Here is a 25,885-nt window from a genome sequence, read left to right as displayed (position 1 = left end):
ACTGTCCATAGTCGCAAAGTCAGTATCTACGTGATATTTCTATTACCAATGTGAAGAAATCAACTCCCTCTAAATATTCCTCTTATAGCCAAGTTCCATCCAACATCTGTCACTAATGTGTGCTCACTGATGTGTTTCAGATCATACTAAAGTGCCCAGTACCGACTGAAGGGGTAATTTGGCAAAAGCAAAAAAAAAAAAAAAAAAAAAAAAAGGAAACCTCTGCTTTCTGCAGCCTTTCCTATGGAAAAAGCATAAGCAGGTCGTGCGTGGTTCCGTGTAGCCTGGGCAGTTTTGATTTGACTGTCAATGCTCTGAGGCATTGCGGGCATTGTTACTGCAGCTGTGTTTTATTGGTCTTCACTGACCCTTAATGAGTAAGATCATTTCCATTTCCCCCATGTAGTGGGTGAGTGGGTTGGATATCTTTTCCTACCTCTCAGGTTCATTCTTTACCATTCTCCAACATGCTCTGCCCTTGTCTTCTGGACTCAGATTGAGCATAGGATTTTGCCTGTCAGCACCAGGAAAAGGTCAGAAGGAGGGAGGAGAGGTATGGAATAAAGTGGAATCAGGATACTTATTTTCCTAGCTCTTTCCTGTGGGGTTTGCGAGGCCTGTGTTTCCTATGGATTTCCTCCATCTAAAGCCACAATTTCTGGTAGGTGGCTCTCATTTCTTAGCTCAGTCCTTCCAATTCCGAGAAATGTTCCCTCTCTTCATCTGCCTTCAGACTCAGAATGATAAACTCTCCTCTCCCTTCTTAGCCCCAGGGTCTTGTACTATCCCTTCTAGTTTTCCTGTATCCTGACCATATTTTGTAAAAACAAACAACAACAGCAACAAAAATCCTTTTATTAAATTCTCATCAAGCCATCCTAAGTTAGTATAATTCCATTATGCCATTTGTTTTCTCTTGGATCCCTGACTGAATAAATGAAGCTAAGGAAAATCAGCCAACCAATGCACATTTACCATCACTTAGACTCTCACCATGGCTCTGACATGTATGATATGAGGATCATCAAAGTTGGGCTCTTCCCATCCTACATGAAGAGTTATTGACAGATAGCTGAGTACCACACCCTCCTAAAGTCTCTAGGAAACTGCAGAGGGACAGATGTCTGTGAGGCTGAAGAACAAAGCTTCTGATTAATTGGTCCAAAGCTCAGTGGTTCCACAAAGCAGGCTTAGGACAGGAGTATGTTTTAGTCACGTTAGGTTCTTTTCCAGAGACTGCTTCAATATTGTCTCAGGACAGAAAAATTCAGAAATGATCTTTGGATTTTCAGAGTTTAAAAACCATGAAAATTTCTATATGAAAGAAAGGAAGATAAAACAATATACTTCTATCAGAGGAATGTCCCCACTGCTTGTTTAAGGTCCTGAATATTGTCATGGAGAGACAGCTACTGCTTCTACATGGTATGTCCACCAGTTAGTCATGTAACTTTATGGCTTGCTCTCTGCCTTTGAGCCATCCCACCACACATTACCACTTCCGAGACAGACATGTGGAGATCACATACCTAAGCCTCAGCTCTAACAATTTGCCTGTAAGTCTTTTAGCAGGTTTTATAAATGAAAAGTTTGTAAATGGTAAGTTAAGTTTAGAGATTGAATGCGTATTTTCATTATCTTGGTACTTCCTAGTTCCCATTTCCAGGTTGAAATGTGTAAAGTTCCAAGTGTCTGCATATTTGAATAGGACAGGGATACTTGCTTTTCAAGGAGACAATCATAGTGTAAGAGGATGAAACTTCTCTGGTGTGATACAAGGAGCAGGACTGTCCAAAAACTATCCCGGTGTTCAGTCTAGGTTTCCTGAAGATCAGCTGGCTGCATCCAGTTAGGTACAGGGCATTTGTATTACAGTGGAGACTGTAAAATCCTCTAGAACTGTGGGGCAGGTAGCATTCCCAGATAGCTCCTTCATGTAGTTGGCTGTCTAATGCAGATTGCCTGAGAAGGTTGCTTTCATGCATGCCCCACGAGGAATGCGAGCAATGGGCAGGAGACAGTTTCTCTCTACTCTAACTTGGATCCATCTAGGGTTCTAGAAGATTGCTTGGGCTCCCACGTGCCTGTCTGTAGGATGATGATGGGTGGTTGAAATATACATGACCTTAGTTTTGTATGTTCTCCTTACAAACTCCTGGTCAGAGCATATTTCTTAACTGAGCTGCAAAACATTAAGGAATTTATTCTAACTATCAATGCATGGCAAATGGACATCCAGATGGAATCTGTCTAACACAATAGGGGTGTTCATTAATAGTGGTATTCATTGAAGGGTCCTAACTAATAACATGTGGCTAATAAGAGCCCCTAAACTTACAGGAGTTTGGCAATCACCTGGTATGACTAAGAATAATCTAAAAGTATATTGAATTTTTAGATATATTAATGAATTGCTTTTTCCTATTGATGTACTTTTTTCACCAATATGTGTACAAACATAGTCATACTTAGTTTTAAATGAATTTTTAATATCTCGTTGTATAAGTAATGTATTGTATTGTAGGTCAGCATCACCCTCTTAAGGATATCCGTCCTCCTCAATTTCCCAAGAACATGACAGGCTAATTCAGGCACTGAAATCAGAAGATGAAGGAGGAGTCAATCCTCTTTCCAAGTACCAAGTAAACAAAAGATCAGAAAAAATGACCAGTAGTTTACTACTGTTGTTCCTTGTCACCACACAAAGCTGCTGTTGAAAGTTGGGACCTGTACAGTCCAGTAAGTACTTGTTTACCCTGGAGTGAGGTCCCTGCTGGTTCCACCACGTGCAGACTGAATTGCAACTTCTTTTGTTACCTTTAAGCTCAATCACTGTTCTCATAACCTATCAGTGGGTCTGGGTCCTAAGGGCCTGTGAGTCTGAACCACCCATAGTGTCAGAGCTGGCCCTTTTCCATGAATCTGATGGCCAAAGGCAACAAAACTGCAACCAGTGGCCCAAATGTGTGCATAAGTCTGTTTGACCTGCACCATATTTTGAGCTATTTGTCTGCATTTAATACCCAAGATATTTTGCATACTCTGGATTTCTGGCTTTTCTTGATAAATTAGAAGGTTTAGCGAAACTGTGGTTACATTGGGGTAGAGCTGAGTAGGCATAGCCCCTTCTTCTGTTGCCTTACAACTCAACCATTTTTTTCTATTTATGACACCTGCTGGGCCTCTATAGATGTTTGAATGTTCAAATTAGAGGCAATAGAGAGAATAGAGTGCCTGGAGGGAGTATGACTTATTAGGAGTTGCACAGACCCCACTGTTCAATATAAAGGCAAAAGTAACTTGTAAACAACTTAGGCAGGAAGATCTGTACTTCCTTGGAAATCAAGTAGATAGAACCAGTGAGTCATGATCTGGGTAACTGAACAGTCTCAAGATGGGGAAGCCATGAGGATGGAGCCATCAGGGAGAAGTGGGTAAGTGGATCACTGAGAATTTTAGCTGGCGAGAGACTGAAACCCAGAGCAAAGACAAGTTAAAAGCCTAATTTAATGAATTAAACCTCATCAGGCTCTCATTATTAATTTAATAATGAGATACTCGCCTCACACCAGTCAGAATGGCCATCATTCAAAAGTCCACAAATGACAAATGCTGGAGAGGCTGTGGAGAAAAGGGAACCCTCCTACACTGCTGGTGGGAATGCAGGTTGGTACAGCCACTATGGAAAACAGTATGGAGATTCCTCAGAAGACTAGGAGTAGATTTACCATATGACCCAGTAATCCCACTCCTGGACATATATCTGAAAGGAACCCTACTTCAAAAAGACACCTGCACCCCAGTGTTCATAGCAGCAGTATTTACAATAGCCAAGACATGGAAACAGCCTAAATGTCCATCAACAGATGACTGGATAAAGAAGATGTGGTATATTTATGCAATGGAATACTATTCAGCCATAAAAACCGACAACATAATGCCATTTGCAGCAACATAGATGTCCCTGGAGAATGAAATTCTAAGTGAAATAAGCCAGAAAGAGAAAGAAAAATACCATATGAGATCGCTCATATGTGAAATCTTAAAAAAAAGAAAAAGAACATAAATACAAAACAGAAACAGACTCATAGACATAGAATACAAACTTGTGGTTGCCAAGGGGAAGAGGGGTGGGAAGGGACAGACTGAAAGTTCAAAGTTTGTAGATACTGGCAGGCATATGTAGAATAGATAAACAAGATTATACTGCATAGCACAGAGAAATATATACAAGATCTTGTGGTAGCTCACAGAGAAAAAAAATGTGACAATGAATATATGTATGTTCATGTATAACTGGAAAATTGTGCTCTACACTGGAATTTGACACAGTAGAATGACTATAACTCAATAAAAAATGTTAAACAAAAAAAGAGAGAAAAGAAAACTAAAAAAAAATGAGATACTGCTAATCAGTTATGTACTCAAATTATTTACTGAGAATACCTCATAATGTAGTAAAGTAGTTTCAATATGTGATTTTGTTCTGTTAAAAAGGTACTGAAGGAAGAACTACCCCAGAAGGGAGGAGGGAGTTTCCGTAACCAAGTTCTTGGAGATGGAAACTCTCGCCCTTATTCCTTTGTGTGAAAACAGCAGAAAAGTCTTCAGCCCTCAAAATACTTGGAAACTTCCTTTTCACAGGCTACACTGGGGCAACTATATCAAAACCTATTATCCTTTAAACTTCTGGCCGTTTTTTAATTACAGAAAATGAATTGGCAGTGAGATCACTAAAGATTTTTCTAATTGAAACCTACTGTGGCCAGTTACTTTAAAGATGATGTAGGAAAAAGGACAAGAGAGTCTGGTGAAACTCAAATCAGTACAGTAGTTTCTCACGAAGGCCAGTCCCGTGTTGGTGAGAAAGTTAGGAAGTGGTGATGTGACTCAGCCCTCCTAAAACTAACACTCTTCCTTATCCATGCCCAGTCACATATTACTTTATTTTATCGACTTTCTTTCTCTCCCTCTCTCCATACCACAGAAATAAATTTTAAGTTGCCTCTGTAACATCTCTATCTCTAGTCAAATTTAAAAGGTGCATGTCTTTTCAACTCCAAAGGAAAATACTGTTTTATAGAAGTTGTCTGTATAAAGTAAACGTTCTTACAGCTTTTGAGGCCAGGCCATACTGTTTTAAGGAGCAAAACTTTTTATACCAGCTGACAGGCAAAGGCAAGAAACACACCAACATTGTCCTGTCTCTGCCAATTAGAAGAGGATTCAGTGTTTCTATAGTTTTGAAAGAGTAACTCGTGGCTGTTTTAAAATAACCAAAAGATGTTAGAACTCTCTGTCTCCTACTTTCTGAGAGCACATTAGAAGAAGTTTCCTGATCATTTTTTTTTAAGGAGTGCTTCGGTATTATTATTTCTAGAGCACAAATTTAGACTTACTTCACATAAGCCATGATAACGTCAAGATGGTCATGTGAGGAAAATCCCACACTTGTACACTCTGCCTTTCCTGCAGCCTCTGATTGTTCCTGCCATTCCCACCTCCATCTGCACTCTTCTCCCTTTCTTCCCTCATCTCTTGTTGGAGGAGGTACTTTTCCTCCTACCTATGACTAATACCATTACTTGTGCTCTGAATTCACACTGCCCTTTCCTTCCCAGAACCTTAGTCTGGCTCTCCTTTCTACTGTAATTTCAGATGTTCCTTCCATGTCGGCTGTTTCTCATGACTATGAATACGCTCAAGTCGTTCCCATCTGGAAAAAGAAAAAAAAACAAAAAAAAGTGTTCAAGCCTTCTTGAACCCTCATCCTCCCCTCAGTTCTCTTCTAATTTGTGCTCTGCATTTCCTCATATATATCATACAGTCTTCAGCTACGTCTGATCTAGTTTCCAACCCCACCACTTAGCTCCCACGTAAAATCTCCAAATGACCTCTATGTTGAAATCTAAACTTTCACCTACCTTACCTCAGCAGCATTCGACACGCTTTATTTTGCCTTCTTTTCTGAAACACTGTCTTTTCTTGGCTTCCAGACACTAAATTTTCCTGGTGTTCTTCCACATTGTGTTTTTATTACTTACACACTTCACCTCTCTGTGGGCTGCTTTCCATCCACCTGACCTGTAAATGTCAGAGATCTCAAGTCTGGATTCTAGGGCTATTTCTGATTACAGTTTCTACTCTCTTCTCATATAATATCATCCACAAGTGTAACTTAAATTGTCACTCTACATCAGCAACTGACAATTATATCTCTATGTCAGAGTTCTTGTTTGAGTTTCAGATGTGTGTATTCAACTGCATGCTTGTCACTATTTGAATACCTCAATGAGTAGCGATCTAAACTTGCCCCACGCTGAACTCGTGATCTTCTGCCCAAGCCTGATTCTCACGCAGTGTTCCTTGACTCAGTGATGGTAGCATATGCCCCGGATTCCACAAAAAAAAATCTGGGAGTCATCCATGATTTCACTTTTCCTCACCTGTTGTGTGTTATACATCATAATGCCCTGCTGATTTTCTCTCTTAAATATCTTTCGTCTTCCCCCACTTCTTTATACAATCTGCTACTATCATTTCTTATTAGAACTACTCTAATAGCCTCCCATTTGGAGTTCCTGCATGCATTCTTACTGACTTTAATCCGTCTACCAAATGGTGCTCAGAATAATCTTTAAAAACTGAAACCTACTCATGCCTCTCTTCTGCTTAACCTCTTCAATGCTTTCAACTTCTTATGATGAGGTCACAAATACTTAATGTACTCCTGGTGCCCCTAAGTGATTTGGCCCCTGCATACCTGTCTAGCCACAATTCCTCCTACCCTCAATCTAGGTCCCTATCACTGCCCTTCTCAGTTCTTTAAATAAACTGACTTCCTTCTATCCCTAAACCTTCACTCATACTGGCCTCTCTGCCTGGAATACTTTTACCTCTCACCTATTCCTACTTGTGTTTAAGTCTTGTTTATCTTTTGCATCCCAGCACAAACACCAATACCTTAGGGAAGCCTTTTTTGACTCGCTAGATTTAGTCAGGACTTCTGTTATATACTTTTCCTTCATAACATTTAATTCAAATGTAATTTAAAAATTTAAATGTGGCTATTTGCTAATGTTCATGTAATATACTAGACTGTAAACTCCATAATGGGTAGGTATGCTTTTCTAGACAGCTTCTTGTAGTACAGAAATTCAGTCAACAGTATCTTCATATCAGTGTTAGCAGTGGATCTTAGATATGATGGAGTGAGTGGTAACCACTGGTAGGCCTAGGACTTAGGCAGGTAAAGAGATAGATGTGAAAGAGAAGAACTAAAGGGAATGGAAAGTATTAGAGGATAAAAGATACAGATAGGGAAAATTTAACAGGCACCATCAGGGATGCTAACCAGATTTCAGCTTGTATATTATCTTTGACCTACTTCTCTTGCCTTCCAGGAGTGATATATTGAGAAATATTCTGAACTTGTATTAGAACTCATGTGGAAAAGAAATGTTGTCACTAGTTAATGATGTCTTTCCTAGAGGGAAAGTGATGTGGTGATATGTGTGCTATAGATTTGCCATGTTTGTTAAAAGGTATTGTCAAGTAATTATGGTCCAAGGCTCAATCTACCACTAATATTTTGTAAAGCCAGCCCACTTTAAGAATACCTACTGAAGAAACAATTATTTCCTAAAAACAAGAAAACAAAACAAAAAATACCAAACATAAAAACCAAAACTCAGTCAAACAGTAGAAAGCTTTATTGGTGTAACTGACTTCATCAAGAAGGTTTTACTCTTAGTAAAACACCATAGTTAGCTTCCCCGGTGCAGGCAGCATAATAATATTAACATTGTTTTGAGCATTTACCATATTCCAGGCAATGAAAGACAGCTTTACATTTGTTAACTCTTTAAAACCTCACAATAACCTATAAGATGAGGACTATCGTTAATCTCCATTTTATGGATGAGAAACTACAATTTAGAGACATTAGGTAATTTATAGAACCTCTAAAAACACAATGCAAGAACTAGGATTTTAATATGGATTTCTAACACACACATATGTATATATACACACACATAATTATACATATATATTATGAACATATACATGTATATGTGTATATATAATATATATTCTTGACACATATTATTAGAAGTTCTCTTTATATACAACTTTTTAGGAAGACCTTAAGATATATAAAAAGAAACGTTTGTAAATGAGGTGAACCTGCTTAATAAAAAATAAACATACTGATATTTTTCCTGAAATACTGAAAGACATAATTTTGCAGCTCTAGGACAGCTGAAAGTAATAGCTTGTCACAAAACTGTGATAATTTTTATCTCAAGTTCTTTATTATGCAACTGCAAAATGATTAATTGATGGTTTGTTGAATTATTCTTTGATGCATCCAAGTTAAACTAATCAGTATGATATTTCTAGAGTCATCACTTTTCCATTTTTTGATAAATAGTACAAGTGTGACTTCCCCAGTCTTAAAATGATCCAAGGTTTCCATATAAATTCTTGAAAATGGTAACTTACAGCCAAAAAAATATATGTATAAATTTTGAAGTGTTCTCTTATTTGAATTGAGTCAAGATTTCTTGAGGAGTATATCTGTATGATGAGGTCTGCCTTGAGAAGTGACTATAGTTGATATAAATGTGCCATAGCCACAAAGGTAAAAGCTCTTTGAGTCTTTATAAGAGAAGGCACTTTGATAGTAAGAGCTCCATACCCTCAGCCAAGATCAGCTATTTTCCTAATATAAAAAGGGAACAGCCTCCAAGACTACTAGTCTTGTATCTTTCATAAGAGTGAGAAATATTCTAAAAGGACAAGAGAAAACCATACACTGGATATGATGACTCTGTCTGACACCTTATTTTACACCAGTGAAAAGAATTTATTTTTCTGTATCAAGAAGATACTCAACCAGCAACTATTATCAGTGGTTCTCTCTCTGTCCTTCTCTGTCTCTAATTCTCTCTCATTTAAAAAAAAATTGTATAATAATCTATTACCCCAGGTTGCCTTGTCATGTTGCCTAACCTGATTCACTATGCCCAGGACTGAATCTGAAAGACAATGGATATTCTTTTGTGCTAATCTGCCATCAGGAGATAGTCACAACTGTTCAATTAATTGTTCAGTTAATCCACTCCCAGTTCATCATGTGAGGTCTGGCTTTTTACACCAGAAGTTGTCCATATGTTTCTGTAAAAGACCAAATAGTAATTTTGGACATTGTGGGCCATACAGCCTACATCACAACTATTCAATTCTGATATAGAATGAAAGTGGTCACAGACAATATATAAGTGAATTTTTAATATGTGACTCTGTTCCAATATAACTTTGTTTAAAAAATAGAGAGGTCATATATGGCTTACAGGTTTACCAGCTTCTGCTTTTTACTTTCACTTGAGCTAAAATTCATCACTTTCTCCACCCAAGTTTAAGACTGTGCAAGTAGAAATCCCACAAGCTACATTTTCTAGGCAGGATTAAGTTTTGCAGTGGCACTAAACAAATTATCACCAGTCTTCTATTTGGGATCGGAAAAATACCTTTGAAATGTCAAATGTCAAATGTCAAACTCTAGTTCAGGCCACCTTTTGTATTAACAGGACAGCTCAGAAAACCTCTTATCTTGTATCCTGATTCTTAATGTTACCTGTCTTCAATCTGTTCACCTTATCATTCCCAGAGTGATCACAGAATAATACAGTTCATATTTATCCCCACTTAAATCCTTCAATGGATACTCATTGCTCTCAGAATTATTTCCAACCACTAAATAATTCCATCATGATGTAGCCCTGACTACATCTCCAGCCTCATCTTTTGTCAGCTCCATCTCCATGCTCTGGTTATTCTTTTATTTAGTCTCTAATGTCTTCCTAAAGTATTTTTATATTATCTTTTGTTAGCTTTATTCTTAGGTACTGTCAATACCTTATAGCCTTTGTTGCTATTAAAAACAGAATCTTTTGTTTAAATTACATTTTCTAATACCTTGTTATTGGTATAGAAATGCAATTGATTTTTGCATATTGCTCTTTTGTCTACTACTCTGCTGAACTCTCCTATTAACTTTAATAGTTTGTCTGTGCATTCTTTTGGGTTTTCTATGTAAACAATTCATATTAACTACAAATTATTTAGTCTTGCTTCCATTTATTTCTTTTATGTACCTGCCTTATCTTGTACTTTTGAACTGCCTAGTACTTTCAGTACAATGTGGAATTGAAGTAGTGTTAATGGATATATTTGTCTTGTTCATGATTTTAAAGGACTGCTTTCACGTTTATATTGAATATACTGGTTTTTTAGGTTCTTTGAAGGTATCCATTATCAGATTAATTTTAACAAAAACTAATGCTTAATTGTATTGATCCCCCCCATCATATAATGTAACTTGAAGAATAACGTAAACAGATTTTCTAATGTTGATTTAATTCTGCATTTCTGGAATGAAGACAACTTTTTAAAAACACATTGATGGATTATATCTGTTAACATTTAGATCTCAGATCTATGTTCATAATTGGGATTAGTCTATAATTTTGTACTCTCATAACGTTCTTATCCACTTTTAAGGGTAAGATAATGCTGACCTCATAAAATGACTTCGGGAGAATACCTTCTTCTGCAGCCTCTAGAAGACTTTGTATAACAATGAACATAACTGCCTTTGATTTTTGGTAGAATTCACCTTAAGACCATCTGAATCTGCTGTTTTATTTGTGGGTACATATTAACTACTAATTTAATTTTTAAAAAGAGTTTAAGGACTGCCCTTTTCTATGTTCAGTTTTAACGAAGTTATTTTTTCCCCTAGGCTAAGTTTTCATATGTATTCTTACGGTCTCTGGTAAATCTTTGTTGTAACAGTTTATTCTTTTTCATTTTAAGTAGTTTTATTTTTGGTTGTTTTTTGTTCTTCAACAATATTGCCTGAGATTTATAAATTTAATTAGGTCTTCCACTGAACCAAAATTTAGCTTTGTTGGCGTCAACTGGAAAAAATGCCGAATCTAGGAGTTAAAAATTATGTTTTATTTGGCAGATTTACTGAGGACTTAAGCCCAGGAGACTGCCTCTCAGATAGCTCTGGGGGACAGTTAGAAGAGGTAAGGGAGGAGCCAGGATTTATAGGAGTTTTTAAAAAAACAAACAAAAAACACATAGTTGGAACATCAAAAGATTACTGTTAATTTAAAAAAAAAGTCAAGTTAATGAGTTTAGCTCTTTCCTGTGTATAGGAAAAATTTGAGTTTGGTTTATTGAAATTATTACTTTGATATGCACCTTAACTCTCTAGGGCCATTATCCTATTGTTCTCCATCCTGAATCCCCTGGGGTGCAGTGGCTGTTGGCTTGAAGGCCACAAATCCTTTGTTTACTGATATGGCAGGTGACATTCTTCATCCATATTGATCTTTTTTATTTTTTTCCTACTTCATTCATTTTTTATGTGGTCTTTTTATTTCTTCTCTTTACTTTTTTTTTTTTTTAGTTTATTCTGTGATGATTTTCTTAACCTAAATTGGAAGCTTAGCTCATTCCTTTTTAGTCTTTCTTTTTTCTTTTCTTTTCTTTCTTTTTTTATTTTTTTGCTTAACATGAGCATTTAGGTCTATAAAATTTCTTCCCACAGTATATTAGTAAGAGAAACAAAATGAACAGATACAACAAAAGATTTATTGTAAGAGTTAACTCACACAATTACGGAAGCTGAAAAGCTCAACATGCCCTCTGCAAGCTAGAGAAAGAGGAAGGTCAGCAGCGTAATTCAGATCAAGTCTGAAGGCTTGAGAATGATGAGTGTGAGGGGTGAGGGAGGGGCTGATGGTGTAAGTTCCTTCCTAAGTCTGAAAGCTCTAGAACCAGGAGCACCAATGTCCCAGGGCAGGAGAAGATGAATTTTCAGATCAAGCAGAGAGAGCATATTTGTGGGAAGGGATAAATTGGGAGTTTGAGACTTGCAAATACTAATATATATAAAATAGATAAAAAAAACAAGTTCATACTGTATAGCACAGGGAACTATATTCAATATCTTGTAGTAATTCATGTTTATAATGAATACTAGTGTTTGGGACTGATTTCTGTCTCATTTGCATTTTAATATAAGAAAATAGTCTGTTGTACTGAAATGTATTGAGACTTGATTAATGACCTAAAGCCTGGCCAATTTTAGTAAATGTTCTAGGCTCAGTTAAAAACGTCTATTTCTAAGAAGCATGTACTGGCTTCATACACATATGGTATAGTGTTTATAATTTTCATCATTTTGAACTTATTAGTTCTATTCAATTTTTATCTTTACCAGAGATTGTTTTTATGAACTATAAATTACTAAGTGTTAAATGGTGGAATTACTTATTTTGTTGCAGTTCTGTTCATTTTTTTTTGCTTGATATCTTTTAAAATTATTCTGTTAGATATATACAAATTGGAAAGTATTATATATTTCTGTTGATTTAAACTTTTCATCAATAGGCAAATATTTCTGTCAGAAGTAAGGTGTATTCCCATTCTAACAGCCTGAGAAAATAAAATTAAATTCCCTTGGAGGAAAATGGCAACAAACAGATAATATACAATATTACATACACAGTGTTCAACATCCAAATAAAAATGTATGAGACAAGCGGAGAGACAAAAATGATCAAAAGCAAACAAGCAAACCAACGAAAAATTACTTAATAGAAGAAGACTCATAGATGAACTGGATTTTGGAAGTATCTTATGTGAACTTTAGAACAATTGTGATTAAGATATTCAAGAAAATAGATGTCAGGATGGAGAATTTCACAAAAGAACTAGTTTTTCAACTTTTAGATCTATTATCCTACAAAGTGTAGAATCTGGAAAATGTATCAAGAGAAAAAGCATTGCAGAATGTCAGGCTTATTCTCTGTAGTTTCCTAAACTCCAGGATCTTTGTCCCTCAAATTCTTGCTCGCTTAGTAACATTAAACTCTGCTTGGCTCCCCAGCCTTGTAAGAATGTTAACGGTTCAGAGTTGCTGCTTTTTGCTAGATCTCTCAGTTGACAGCAGTTACTTATTGGCAAATATTTTAAGGAGAAAAAGAGCAGAGAATGTCATAGTCACATCATTGTATTTCCATTCTCTCTGTGATCTAGGCTATTTCAAGCACTGGGTGTCGATGCTGCTGTCTGATGTGTTCAAACAGTTGTTTGTTCATTTTTATCACAATCAGCAATTATTCTTGATCTTTTACAAACTATCAGAAAAAAGTGGAAATCCCCAATATTTCCCTTTTACCGGGATAAGTTAATTGACTTTTATTAGTTTTAATTACAAATATACTGAGGTTCATTGTTATGATCTTTTTCAGTCTTTTTTTCCTCCCTTTACTCTCTTTTAGTTTTTCTTTTGCCTGTTCAAAGTATAATGTAAGATATATATAGCATATTCAATATTTTAGTCATTCCCTAGAAAATTTTAACATTCGTATTTCACCTACAATAGTCTAAAGTTATCTTGTCCCTCTTCTGAAATAAATTCAGAATTTCAAATGTTGTATTTTATTTGGCTTCTCTCCTGGGTTAAATACTTTTACTCTTTGCTATTTTGGCACCCTCTTGCTTATTTAATCCCTCAACATATACATTACTATTATTCATGCTTCTTTCATGTTTATTTTCATTTAACACATGCTTATTTTATTTTTTATCATCCCTTAATCAAATTCTCCATCTGATATTATCTAATATTTATATTTCATTCTTGAGGCATTATTTTCTTTAGACTTAAGTGAGAGTATATTGATAGTAAATATTCTAGGTTTCTGTTTGTCTGAAACAGTGCACCTCAAAGTATACACTGTGGAACTCTGGGGATATTGAGATACTTCCAGAGGATTCATAAAACTATTTTCATAAAAATACTAACATCTCATTTGCATTTTCCACCATCTTGACATTTGCACAGGTGTTGAAAAACTATGGTGGGTAAAACATCTGACTCCTTAGGAATGTTTTGATAAAGCAGTAAAAATTATTAATTTTATTACATTTTGAGTCTTAAAAACATCTTTTTTATTATTCTATTTCAAGGAAGGGAATATATGCATAAAGCCTGTTGTGTACAAAAAAAGTACATAGTTGTCTAGAGAAAAAGCATTCATCCAATAGTTTGAATTGTGAGATGAATAAACTCCTTTTTCATGGAACACTCCTTTTTAAAAAAACAATTGTGAGATAACCTATTATTATTCGGCTTTAGGGGACTTGGCAGAAAATTTATCTTCAATAAAATGTAAGCCTGTCACCTCAAGGAAAACAACCAGTGATTTTCTGATAAATGTGTAACAAGACCTCAGGGGCAACAAAAGTCCCAGTTTGTAGCTTTATAGCCAATTTCTGTAGTGTAAATACTCCCAGCATGACTGATTTCAAACTACCAACTTGATGTTACTGAACGCAGAACTGGGACTAGATAATTGGGCCTCATAAACCATTGCAAACCAACTACCGGACACAATTGAAAACTGTGCCCGTGATGCAGTTAGAGATTCTTGTGAAAATTAGTATCCACCAGCATAAGCCTGACAGCTTCCCGATATATTTTCTCCAAAGATTGTTAGAGATATTAACAAATATAATTTTTATATCATATAATGAAATGTGACAACATTTAGAAGTTGTGCATAACTCAATGATACAGTAGTTTTCAAATGCCCAATGTATGCTCTTACCAAATCTTGCATGGGTAAAAGATTTATTCAAAATTCAAGATAGAAAAATCAATTTAATGTGACAAAGTACAAAATATTTTTTGGTAAGATTTCAGATTCTATATAGCAACTAAACTTAAAGAAATTACCGCTGACCGTTTTGGTTTAGTATCAAATTGCCTTAAAACAGCTACTAAAATACTCCTCCCTTCTCCAATTGTATTTTATATGTAGCTAGATTTTCTTTGTGTCCTTCAACCATATCAACATGTCACAGTGGAAGGAATGCCTTATTTTCAAAATGTAAGAAAGAGTTCCGAGTCTGAAATGACCATAGAGAATAAAGAGCGGATCAGAGCAGAGCTATGCTCTTCTCACAGGTGCAGAGTGGACTCTTGATGTCCCCAAAGCTCTAGATACAGGGAAAAGTCCTCCACAATTGGGAGGTGGGCAAAGCAAAGTGCTTCAAAGAGAGCATCTCCAGTATAGCCCTTGACTCTCGCAAAAGAATGTGTTGTAACCTTTCAGAACGCTTTGAGAATTATTCTTCTGAGATCAGCTCCCATTTAATTAAATTTGTTTTTTGGCTGGTAAGTACTTCTTATTTAATTTACGTTTTTCCTGGACTGCTGTGGCTTTATTTGCATAGCCTATATTTGATTTTAAGTTCCCAGAGGGAAGAGACTAGATTAGTTTAGTTCCTTTTGAAATGGCCTAGCACAGACCACAGCCAAATTTGTACATGATAAACAATTGATGGTGATTTATTTTCTCTTCTCTAGAGCCTGGCTTATGGCACAAAGTAGATATTCTATTATCCTTACTGATCTAGTAAAGGTTTAACCTTATTCCTAGTGCCCAGAGTTTTATAGCAATGAAGAAATAATGCAGATATAAATATAACTACCTGAAATTTGAACTAGAACAATAGATACGGTTCCAAAATTTTGATTGTAAATCTTTTGTTTACAAGTTGGGAGACATTTTTCTTTGGGGGAAGATGTTATACAGGATATTTATGTCTCTTGGTGAGGCCAAGTCTAAATATATCTGAGGTATACTATTGTATGAATATCACAATCATGCAGTGCTTCTGTAGGAAACATACTCAAAGTCGTCTGCCAAAGAACATCACAATCTAGTGGAGAAATATTTGATCTTTTCCTTTAATGTACCACCTTCTGGATAGTAAAAACAGACTCCTTGAGATCTAAGTCATTGAAAATGTTCTGATATGGGAAATTGAGCTGGATAGGAAAGGGGGACAAGATTATGGGATAAGGGGAGGAGATAGTGACTCTGGGTTAAGGAGACTGGGGAAGGAGGTGTGTGGACAGAAATTCCAGAAGTAGAGAGACGTAGGAGTGTAGATTTGAGTTTTCTACCAGAGTAACATTGAAGGGAATACTGGATTCCAGATTAGCTACGCAGTCTCCCCATTATTCTCTAGGCCTAAGGGATTGGTCTGTCCTCCCACTGTATGGTCATCACCTCTTATGTTTCTCTCCTGTGTGGGCCGCACAGCTTCTCTACTTGATCTCTGGGTCCCAAATACTAGCATTCATCATAAACATGAGTCTTAATGTGTTTGTGGTACTCCTCAGGGAATCAGGCCAAAGCAGAAAATCGCATGTTGTTCAACTTTTAATAAATCCTTATATTGATTCATCAACACTAAATTTAGAGTTCAACACTTAGGTACTCAGAAAATTATTCAAGTTTAGAAAACTTATCATTAGAATATTATATTTGTTTCTATAGAAATTGCCTTAAATGAGAGTGGTCTGATGCAAAGGAAAGAGATTTTGTGTCTATACATACACTCTTTATGCAAAGTCTGTGATTTTAGTTTTGTGCCACCAATTTCTCTTATCCTCAATGTTTTCATGGCCACAATAGTATAACCTGGACATAGGGGAAGAAGACCTGTGAGGGATTGAGAACAGATTAATTGTAAAGAAACAGTTAAATATAATTTTTATATGTTCACTTTGATGATTTTCCTTTTGACTAATTAGTTTTAGGATGGCTTGCAAGCGAAGACTGTGACGAAGTTGCCTGTTCCACTAACACTGGTGGCTTTTGGTAGGAATTAGCAAGATTCATAACATACCTAAAGTGGAAGTATTTTATTTTCTTCTACTGGACAAGAGAAATAGAAACATATAGGGGTAAAGTAAATAATGATTTAGGAAAACACTGAGAAGCTCATAGGCCAACATTGATTGTATCAGATGATGTTAATAGGATTGAATCAGTCTGATCCCACAGTACTACAACCTCATTTCCCACCAAACAAGACAAACAAAAACAAAAACCCCATGCATTATTTACTAAGGTTTATTTTTCCTCACCATGTGGATATAAGTAGGTTCCTAGAACAATGAGCTAAGGCCAGAGAAAATGAATCTGATGGTATATGTCTTTTGTTTTGTTTATTCTTAAGGGCTTTACTTTTTCACTGTTAATAAAGATAGCAGCATCCTGTGTTTTCATGCTCATTAATCAGCCAGTAACTTCATTGATTCTTCCTGTTAGACAGCTCTATTCAGAAAACTACCAAGATAGCAGGCTCCCCTGCCTACAGAACAACCACACATGTAGCAGCAAAGATTTATCAAAAAGCACATAATCTCTTCTCTTCTACCTCCATCCCTTTGACAGAGTATTTTAGCAACACTGCTGAGTACACTGATGTCTTTACAAAAGGAAGACAAGAATCCTATTACTTTTCTTCAAGAAGATGAAATGCTAGAATAATAAAGAGGGTTAAAGATAGTGGACTTCTCATTCTTTTTTAAAAAAACCACTATATATTAATCTGTACTCAGTTTTTTTGGCTCATATGGAAACTTGAGAGGATATTATCTTTTCAAATTTATTTTAAATTTATGATAAGTAAAATTCAGTCTTTATGTTGCATGGTTCTATAAGATTTGACAAATGCAGTCAAGTAACCACACTGCATGACATTCAGAACAATTTAATACCCTCCCCATGAATGTCGTCGGGCTGACACTTTATAGTCGGGCTTACTTCTTTAAGTCTTGATACCACTGATCTGTTCTCTAACCATACAGTTTTGCATTTTCCTGAATGTCAAATAAAAGTCATATTCATATGGTATGTAGACTTTTTGGTCTAACTTGTTTCAGCCAGTATAATATATTTGAAATAATATACATGTTGTTGTAGGCACCATGACTTGTTTTTAAAGTTGAGTAAACCGTTTTATTCTTAAGTAATATTCCTTTAAGTAGATTTAACACAATTTGATTATTCATTCTCCAGATGAAGAACATGTGGGTCGCTTCTAGTTTTTGGCAAATGTAGCTGCTATAAACATTTATCAGCAAGTTTTCATGCGAACATATGTTTTAATTTCACTTGCGTAAATACCTATGAGTGGGATTTCTGGTTACAAGGTAACAGTATGTTTAACATTGTAAGAAACTGCCAAGATATTTCCCTTAGTGGCTGTACCATTTTGCATTTCTACCAGTAATGTGAGAGAGTCCTAGTTGTTCTTCTGCATTCTTGCAAGAACTTAGTTTTGCAGGTATTTTTTATTGTTGTTTGCTTGTTTGTTTTTTGATCATTCTAATAGGTGGGTAGTGGCATCTTCTTCTGTTTTTTAATTTGTATTTCCATAATGAGTAATGATGTTATCTTTTCATGCCCTTGTTTGCCATGTGTATATTTTCTTTGGTGAGGTAATTGTTTAAATCTTTTGTCCATTGTCACTGAGTTTTCTAATTGTTGAGTTTTGAGAGTTCTTTGTATATTTTAGATACAAGTCTGTTGTCAGATTTGTAATTTAAAAATATTTTCTCTGAGTTTGTGGCTTATGTTTTCATTCCCTGGCTGTCTTTCATAGACCAAATAGTTTTAATTTTCATGATCCATTTAATCATATTTTTCTTTTATTAACTCTGCATTTGTTGTCATGTCTAAGAGCTCGTTGCATAAGCCAAGATGTCAAAGATTTTCTCTTACAGTTTTACATTTTACATTTATGTCTGTGGTTCATTTTGAGTCATTTTTTATAGAAGATGTGGAATATATATTAAGGCTTATGTTTTTTAATATGGATGACCAAATGTTCTAACACCATTTCTGGAAGACAATCATTTCCCTATTGAATTGGCTTTGCACTTTTCTCAAAAATCAGTTGCACTTTTGTGTATAGGTCTAAATTTGAATTCTTTTCTGTTCCATATATTTATATGCCCATTCTTTTGCCAAAACCACATGGTTTAATTATTGTAGTTTTCTAATGGATTTAAAAATCAAGTACTGTGAAGCCTCCAGCTTCAATTTTTAAAAAAATTTTGGCCATTCTGATTCGTTTGATTTTTCCATAAATATGGTATATCTTTTTTTCAATCCTTTTCCTTTTATTCAATCTACATCATTCTATTTAAGTTGTGTTTTTATAGGCAGCTTATAGTTGAGTATTTTTTTAAATCCAATCTGATCATCTCTGTCTTTCAGTAGGTATGTTTAAAGCGTTTACATTAGTGTAATGATTTATATGGTTTACTATGTGAACTATTTTATTACTTTTCTGTTTTCCTCTTCTGATATTTGTCCTTCTGTTCCCCCTTTCATACTTTATTTTGGGTATTTGAGTTTTTAAGCAATTAAATTTTAATTAATGTGTTGGTATTTGGCTACTATCACTTTGTATTTTTTTAGGGATTAAAATATACATGCCTAATTTTTATAGTTTTCTTATTTTACCACTTAGTATTAAAAAATACAGGCTTACACACCATTCAGAATATCAATAAGGAAAGAGAGGATTTAAACAACACTACAGACCAACCAGTTGAACCTAACAGACATAAACAGAAACACTTCATCTAACAACACTAGAATACACATTCTTCTCAAATGCATATGAAACATTCTCCAAGATAGAACCACATGTTAGGCCATGAAACAAGTTTTACCTAATTTAGGAAGATTAAAATCATACAAAATATTTTCTTTTACCAGAGTGGAACAAAACTAGAAGTTACTAGTGAAAGGAGAACAGGAATATCCTGAAATACGTGGAAATACACACTCTTAAACAACAAATAAGTCAAAGAAGAATTTAGAAAATATCTAGAGTCAAATAAAAAAACCCACAATATTCTAAAATGTATGGACTACAACACAAGTGATAGTAAGAGGGAAGTTGATAGCAGTAAACACTTAAAGAAGAAGGATCTCAAATCAACAATCTAACCTTAAACCTTAAGGAGATTAGAAAAGAGAACAAACTAAACCCATAGGTAGCAGAAGGAAGAAAATAAAGGTTAGAGAAGAAATAAATAGAAAATAGAAAAACAGTGAAAAATGAAACCAAGAGTTGTTTATTTTTTCAAAAGATTAACAAAACCAACAAACCCTTCAAATAGACTAAGGAAAAAGAGAGATGACTCAATAGCTAAAATTAGAAATGAAACTGATATTGCAGAAATAATATGAGACTATTATGAACAATTACATCCCCCAAAACAGGACTCCATAGAAAAAAATGGATAAATTTCTAGAAACATAGCACCTACCAAGACTGAATGATGAAAAAATAAAAAATATGAGCAGGTCTATAAATAGTAAGGAGATTGAATCAGCAACCAAAAACAAATAAAACTAAGAAGAGCCGAGGACCAGATGGCTTCATTGGTGAATTCTACCAAACATTTAAAGAAGAATTAATAGGAATCCTTAAACTCTTCCAAAAAATTGAGTAGGAGTGAATACCCATAAACTCGTTATATAAGGCCTCACTACTATGATACAAAAGCCAAAGACACAACAAGACAAGAATACTACAGACCAATATCCTCAATTAGTATTCCTGTAAAAATCCTAAACAACGTATTTGTGAACTGAATTCAGTCACACACTATAAGGATCATACACTATGACTAAGTGGGATTTATACCTGGAATTCAAGAGTGATTCAACATATAAAAATCACTCTCTGTAATAGACCACATTAACAAATGAAGGACAAAAATGTGGAAAAAAACAAAACCACACGGCCATCTCGGTACAGAAAAAGCATTTGACAAAATTCAATATCCTTTCATGATGAAACACTCAAAACATTAGGAAGAAAAGGAAGATAACTCAGCATAATAAATGCTACATATGAGAATCCCACAGCTAATATCATACTCAATAGTGAAAGACTGAAAGACTTTACTGCAGGACCAGGAATAAGGCAAGGATGCTCACTTTCATGACTGCCAACATACTACTAGAAGTTCTGGTCAGAGCATTCAACAAGGAAAAGAAAGAAAAAGCATACAAATCACAAAATAAGAAGTAAAATTATCTTTGTTGACGGATGGCATGATCCTATATGGAGAAAATTCTAAATGTTCAGTGTTACAATTAATAAACAATTTCAGGAAATAAAAGGATAAAAAATTAACACAGAAAAGTTAGTTGCATTTCTATACATTCACAATGACCAATCCAAAAAAGAAATTTAAAAAATAATATCATTTACTGTTGAATCCAAAAAAAGGATAAAATACTCAAGAATAAATTCAACCAGGGAGGTAAAATAATTGTACATTGAAAACTTCAAAACACTGCTAAGAGAAATCCAAGAAGATACAAATAAATGGGAAGATATTCTGTGCTTGGGACTGGAAGACTGACTATTATTAAAATATTCATAACTGAAGTAATCTGCAGACTTAGTGCAAGCCCTGTCAAAATCCCAGTGACATTTTTTTCAGAAATAGAAAAAAAGTCCTAAAATTCATATGGAACAACAGAAGACCCTGAAAAGCCAGGAGAAAAAAAAAAAGATTTGAAAAAGAGGAATTAAGCTGGAGGCCTCATACTTCCTGATTTCAAAACATACTACAAATCAACAGTAATTAATACAATAGGATATTGGCATAAAGATAGATACATAGACCAGTAGAACAGCATAGAAAGCCAAGAAATAAAGCCTTGCATATATGGTCAAATAATTTTCAATAAGGATACTAAGACTACACATTCAGGAAAGGACAGTCTCTTCAACAAATTGTGTTGAGAAAACTGAATGTCCACATGCAAAAGAATGAAACTGGATCCTTACCTTTAAGGTAAGGATTAAAGGCCTAAAAGTAAGATTTAAAGCTATAAAATTCCTAAAAATAAACATAAGGGGAAAACTTCAGGACATTGGATTTGGATATGACATAGAAAGCACAGGCAACAAAATAAAAACTAGACAAACGGGACTTCATCAAACTTAAAAATTTCTGCACATCAAAGGAAACAATCAACAGTAAAAAAGCAGCCTACAAAATGGGAGAAAATAATTGCATATCAAATATCTGATATGAGTTAATAAGGAATATATAAGGAACTTCTACAACTCAACAATGGTAAACAAATAATTAAAAAATGGGCAAGAACTTGAACAGACATTTCTCCAAAGAAGACGTACAAATGATCAATAATCAGTGTCCCTGTATGCTGACGACATGTTACTATATGTAGAAAACCCTAAAAGGTCCACACAGAAACTACTAGTGCTGATCGAAGAATTCAGCAAGGTAGCAGGTTACAAGATTAATGTTCAAAAATCAGTTGCATTTCTTTACACTAACGATGAATCCACAGAAAAAGAAAGTAAAGAAACAATCCCCTTTAAAATAGCACCCAAAGTAATAAAATACCTGGGAATAAATCTAACCAAGGAGGTGAAAGAATTATACACAGAAAACTATAAACCATTGATGAAGGAAATTAAAGAAGACTTTAAAAAATGGAAAGATATCCCATGCTCTTGGATTGGAAGAATCAATATTGTTAAAAATGGTCACACTGCCCAAGGCAATCTACAGATTTAATGCAATCCCTATCCAATTACCCAGGACATATTTCACAGAACTAGAACAAATCATAATAAAATTTATATGGAACCATCAAAGACCTAGAATTGCCAAAGCATTACTGAAGAGAAAGAAAGAGGCTGGAGGAATAACTCTCCCAGACTTCAGACAATACTATAGAGCTACAGTCATCAAGACAGCATGGTATTGGTACCAAAACAGACATACAGACCAATGGAACAGAATAGAGAGCCCAGAAATGAACCCACAAACTTTTGGTCAACTCATCTTCGACAAAGGAGGCAAGAATATACAATGGAATAAAGACAGTCTGTTCAGCAAATGGTGTTGGGAAAACTGGACAGCAGCATGTAAAGCAATGAAGCTAGAACGCTCCCTTACACCATACACAAAAATCAACTCACGATGGATCAAAGACTTAAACATAAGACAAGACACAATAAACCTCCTAGAGGAAAATATAAGCAAAACATTATTTGACATACATCTCAAAAATTTTCTCCTAGAAGAAATAAAAGCAAGAATAAACAAATGGGACCTAATGAAACTTTTATTCTGCACAGCCAAGGAAACCATAAGTAAAACAAAAAGACAACCTACAGAATGGGAGAAAAGTTTTGCAAATGAAACCGACAAAGACTTGATCTCCAGAATACATAAGCAGCTCATATGACTCAATAAGAAGAAAATAAACAACCCAATCCAAAAATGGGCAGGAGACCTAAACAAGCAATTCTCCAAGGAAGACATACAAATGATCAAAAAGCACATGAAAAAATGTTCAGTATCACTAATTATCAGAGAAATGCAAATCTAAACTACAATGAGGTACCACCTCACACCAGTCAGAATGGCCATCATTCAAAAGTCCACAAATGACAAATGCTGGAGAGGCTGTGGAGAAAAGGGAACCCTCCTGCACTGCTGGTGGGAATGCAGTTTGGTGCAGCCACTGTGAAAAACAGTATGGAGATTCCTCCAAAGACTAGGAATAGACTTATCATATGACCCAGGTATCCCGCTCCTGGGCTTATATCCAGAAGGAACCCTACTTGAGGATGACACCTGCACCCCAGTGTTCATAGCAGCTTTATTTACAATAGCCAAGACATGGAAACAGCCTAAATGTCCATCAACAGATGACTGGATAAAGAAGATGTGGTATATTTATACAATGGAATACTACTCAGCCATAAAAACTGACAACATGCAATTTGCAGCAACGTGAATACTCCTGGAGAATGTCATTCTAAGTGAGGTAAGCCAGAAAGAGAAAGAAAAATACCATATGAGATAGTTCATATGTGGAATCTAAAAAAAAAAAAAAGGACCAATAATCACATGTAAGGATGCTTACCATCACTAATCCTGAGGGATATGCAAATCAAAACCACAATGAAATACTGAAAGATGTAGAAAAAGCATTTGACAAAATCCAGCACCTACTCATGATTAAAAGTTCTCTGTAAACTAAGAATACAGGGGGAATTTCATAACTCGATAAAGACTATCTACAAAAAAAAAAAAAAACCCCGCAGCTAACATCACACTTAATAGTGAGAAATTTGAAGCCTTCCTATTAAGATCAGGTATGAAGCAATAATGTCCCCATTATCAATTTTTTTTTCAGCCTTGCACTGGAACTCCTTACTAATACAGTAAGGCAAGAAAAGGAAATAAAATTTATATAGATTGGGAAGAAAGGCATAAAATTGTCTGTTTACAGTTGATACAATCATTAATGTAGAAAATCTGAAAGAACTGACCAAAAAAAAACACCTGGAAAAAGTGATTATAACCAGGTTACAGGATATAAAGTTAATATGAAAAATTCTGTTATGTTGAAAGCAGTTGTATTCAGACAAGTCAGAAGCAGGAAGACCAGATGTGAAGCTTTTGAAATAATCCAGATAAAAGATGATGGCACCTTAGGCCAAGGAAGAGGTAAGAGTAGAGAAAAGTAAAGTGCTGGATATATTTTAAAGTTAGAGCTGATAGGAATGCTGACAAAAGGTGGTATATATATATAATTAGTTGCTAAAACTCTAACTGAGCTCAAATCCCAACTTTAGAATTTGCTAACTGTGTTAACCTCAACAAATTATTTAGTATATCCCTGTGTCAGTTTCCAGATCTTTAAAATGTGGATAATAACAGTGTACATGTCACATTGTTATTTTGATGATATAAGAAGATAACCTATGTAAAGTGCTTAGAATAGTGCCAGGCACATAGTAATCACTAGATGAAGTAGTGTTGTTGTTCTTGTTATTATTATTATTATTATTATTAATTATTAGACTCAGGATATGAGATACACTGTTGAATCAATGATGACATTGGAAAATACTTAGGAAACAAAAGTATAAAGTGCTAGGTGAAAAATACTTATTTACAGAAAACAGACACAAAAAGTACAGCATAATCCAAACTATAAATTAAAAAATTATTTACATATAGATACAAAGGCAGTATGAAAGGAAATATCCTAAAATATTTCCAGTGTGTAGCTCTAGGTAAAATATTTTGTGTAATTAATTTTCTTATTATTTCCTAAACCTCCTATAATAAACATACATGTCTTTGTATAGTCAGAAAAAAAGTTATTAAACTTTTTAGAAAATAATTTATTAAGAAAATGAAATTAATCACTCTATTTTATCTCATAAGCAAAACAAGGAGGGAAATGAAATAAAGAGTAGAAGGGGAAAAAAGGAGAAAGGAAGAAATTTCCTGAGATAATTGTCAAAGAGTTGGAAGAGAAAAGGAAAAGTACATGGATATGTAAGAAAAGATTATACAAAGGAGTATCAACTGGAGTCAGAGTGAAAATATCTACTGTCAGAGTAAAAATATCACAGAAAGAGTGCCTGTAATCCCCTCAAGGTTCAGGAACTAGAAGAAGAGATGTATAATGACAGGTCCCCAGGTGGCCAAGATGGGGGTCCCAATTACCTCGGAAGCCTTATAGCCCAAAATAAATCTGTCGAGAGTGAAGGGACTTGTCCAGCTGGAAGGAGGAGAAAGAAAGAAAACGTCTTGTCCACGTATGTGTGCTAATTCCTGGAAGGGACTTGATGGCTCTTCTAGTTTACATCCTCATTTTAAAATTAGGAAAATGAAACCCAGGGAGGTTGGAGGGTTTACCTGAAATTACACAGCTGATGAGACACACGGTTAGATAATACTCCAAATCTAATCAGTGATTTTTCTACTGTCTTACACTGTTAGAAACGCTAGGATGGTCAGTACATAGAAGTGACATCTCAGCAATGCAACCCCAAAGTGATCCAAGTGTTAAAAAATACTAATGTCTAGTATTATTTTTGCAAGGTAATAATAATAGCATAT

At 35.0% G+C, this 25,885-nt stretch overlaps 1 protein-coding gene across 1 annotated transcript in view; it reads left to right on the top strand.

Moving 5' to 3' along the window:
* Positions 1-2,657: 2,657 nt before the first annotated feature.
* Positions 2,658-25,885, top strand: part of GNGT1 (G protein subunit gamma transducin 1) — a 170,919-nt gene continuing 147,691 nt past the window's right edge. The window contains exon 1 of the mRNA XM_031679609.2: positions 2,658-2,739. The gene's annotated coding sequence lies outside the window, so the exon portion shown is untranslated. The remainder of the gene's footprint in view (positions 2,740-25,885) is intronic.

This window comes from Vicugna pacos, chromosome 7, assembly GCF_048564905.1.
Source record: "Vicugna pacos chromosome 7, VicPac4, whole genome shotgun sequence".
In the NCBI taxonomy this organism is placed as follows: Eukaryota; Metazoa; Chordata; class Mammalia; order Artiodactyla; family Camelidae; genus Vicugna; species Vicugna pacos.
The sequence above is the reverse complement of the archived record's forward strand: the minus strand, read 5'-3'. Positions and strand labels throughout refer to the sequence as shown.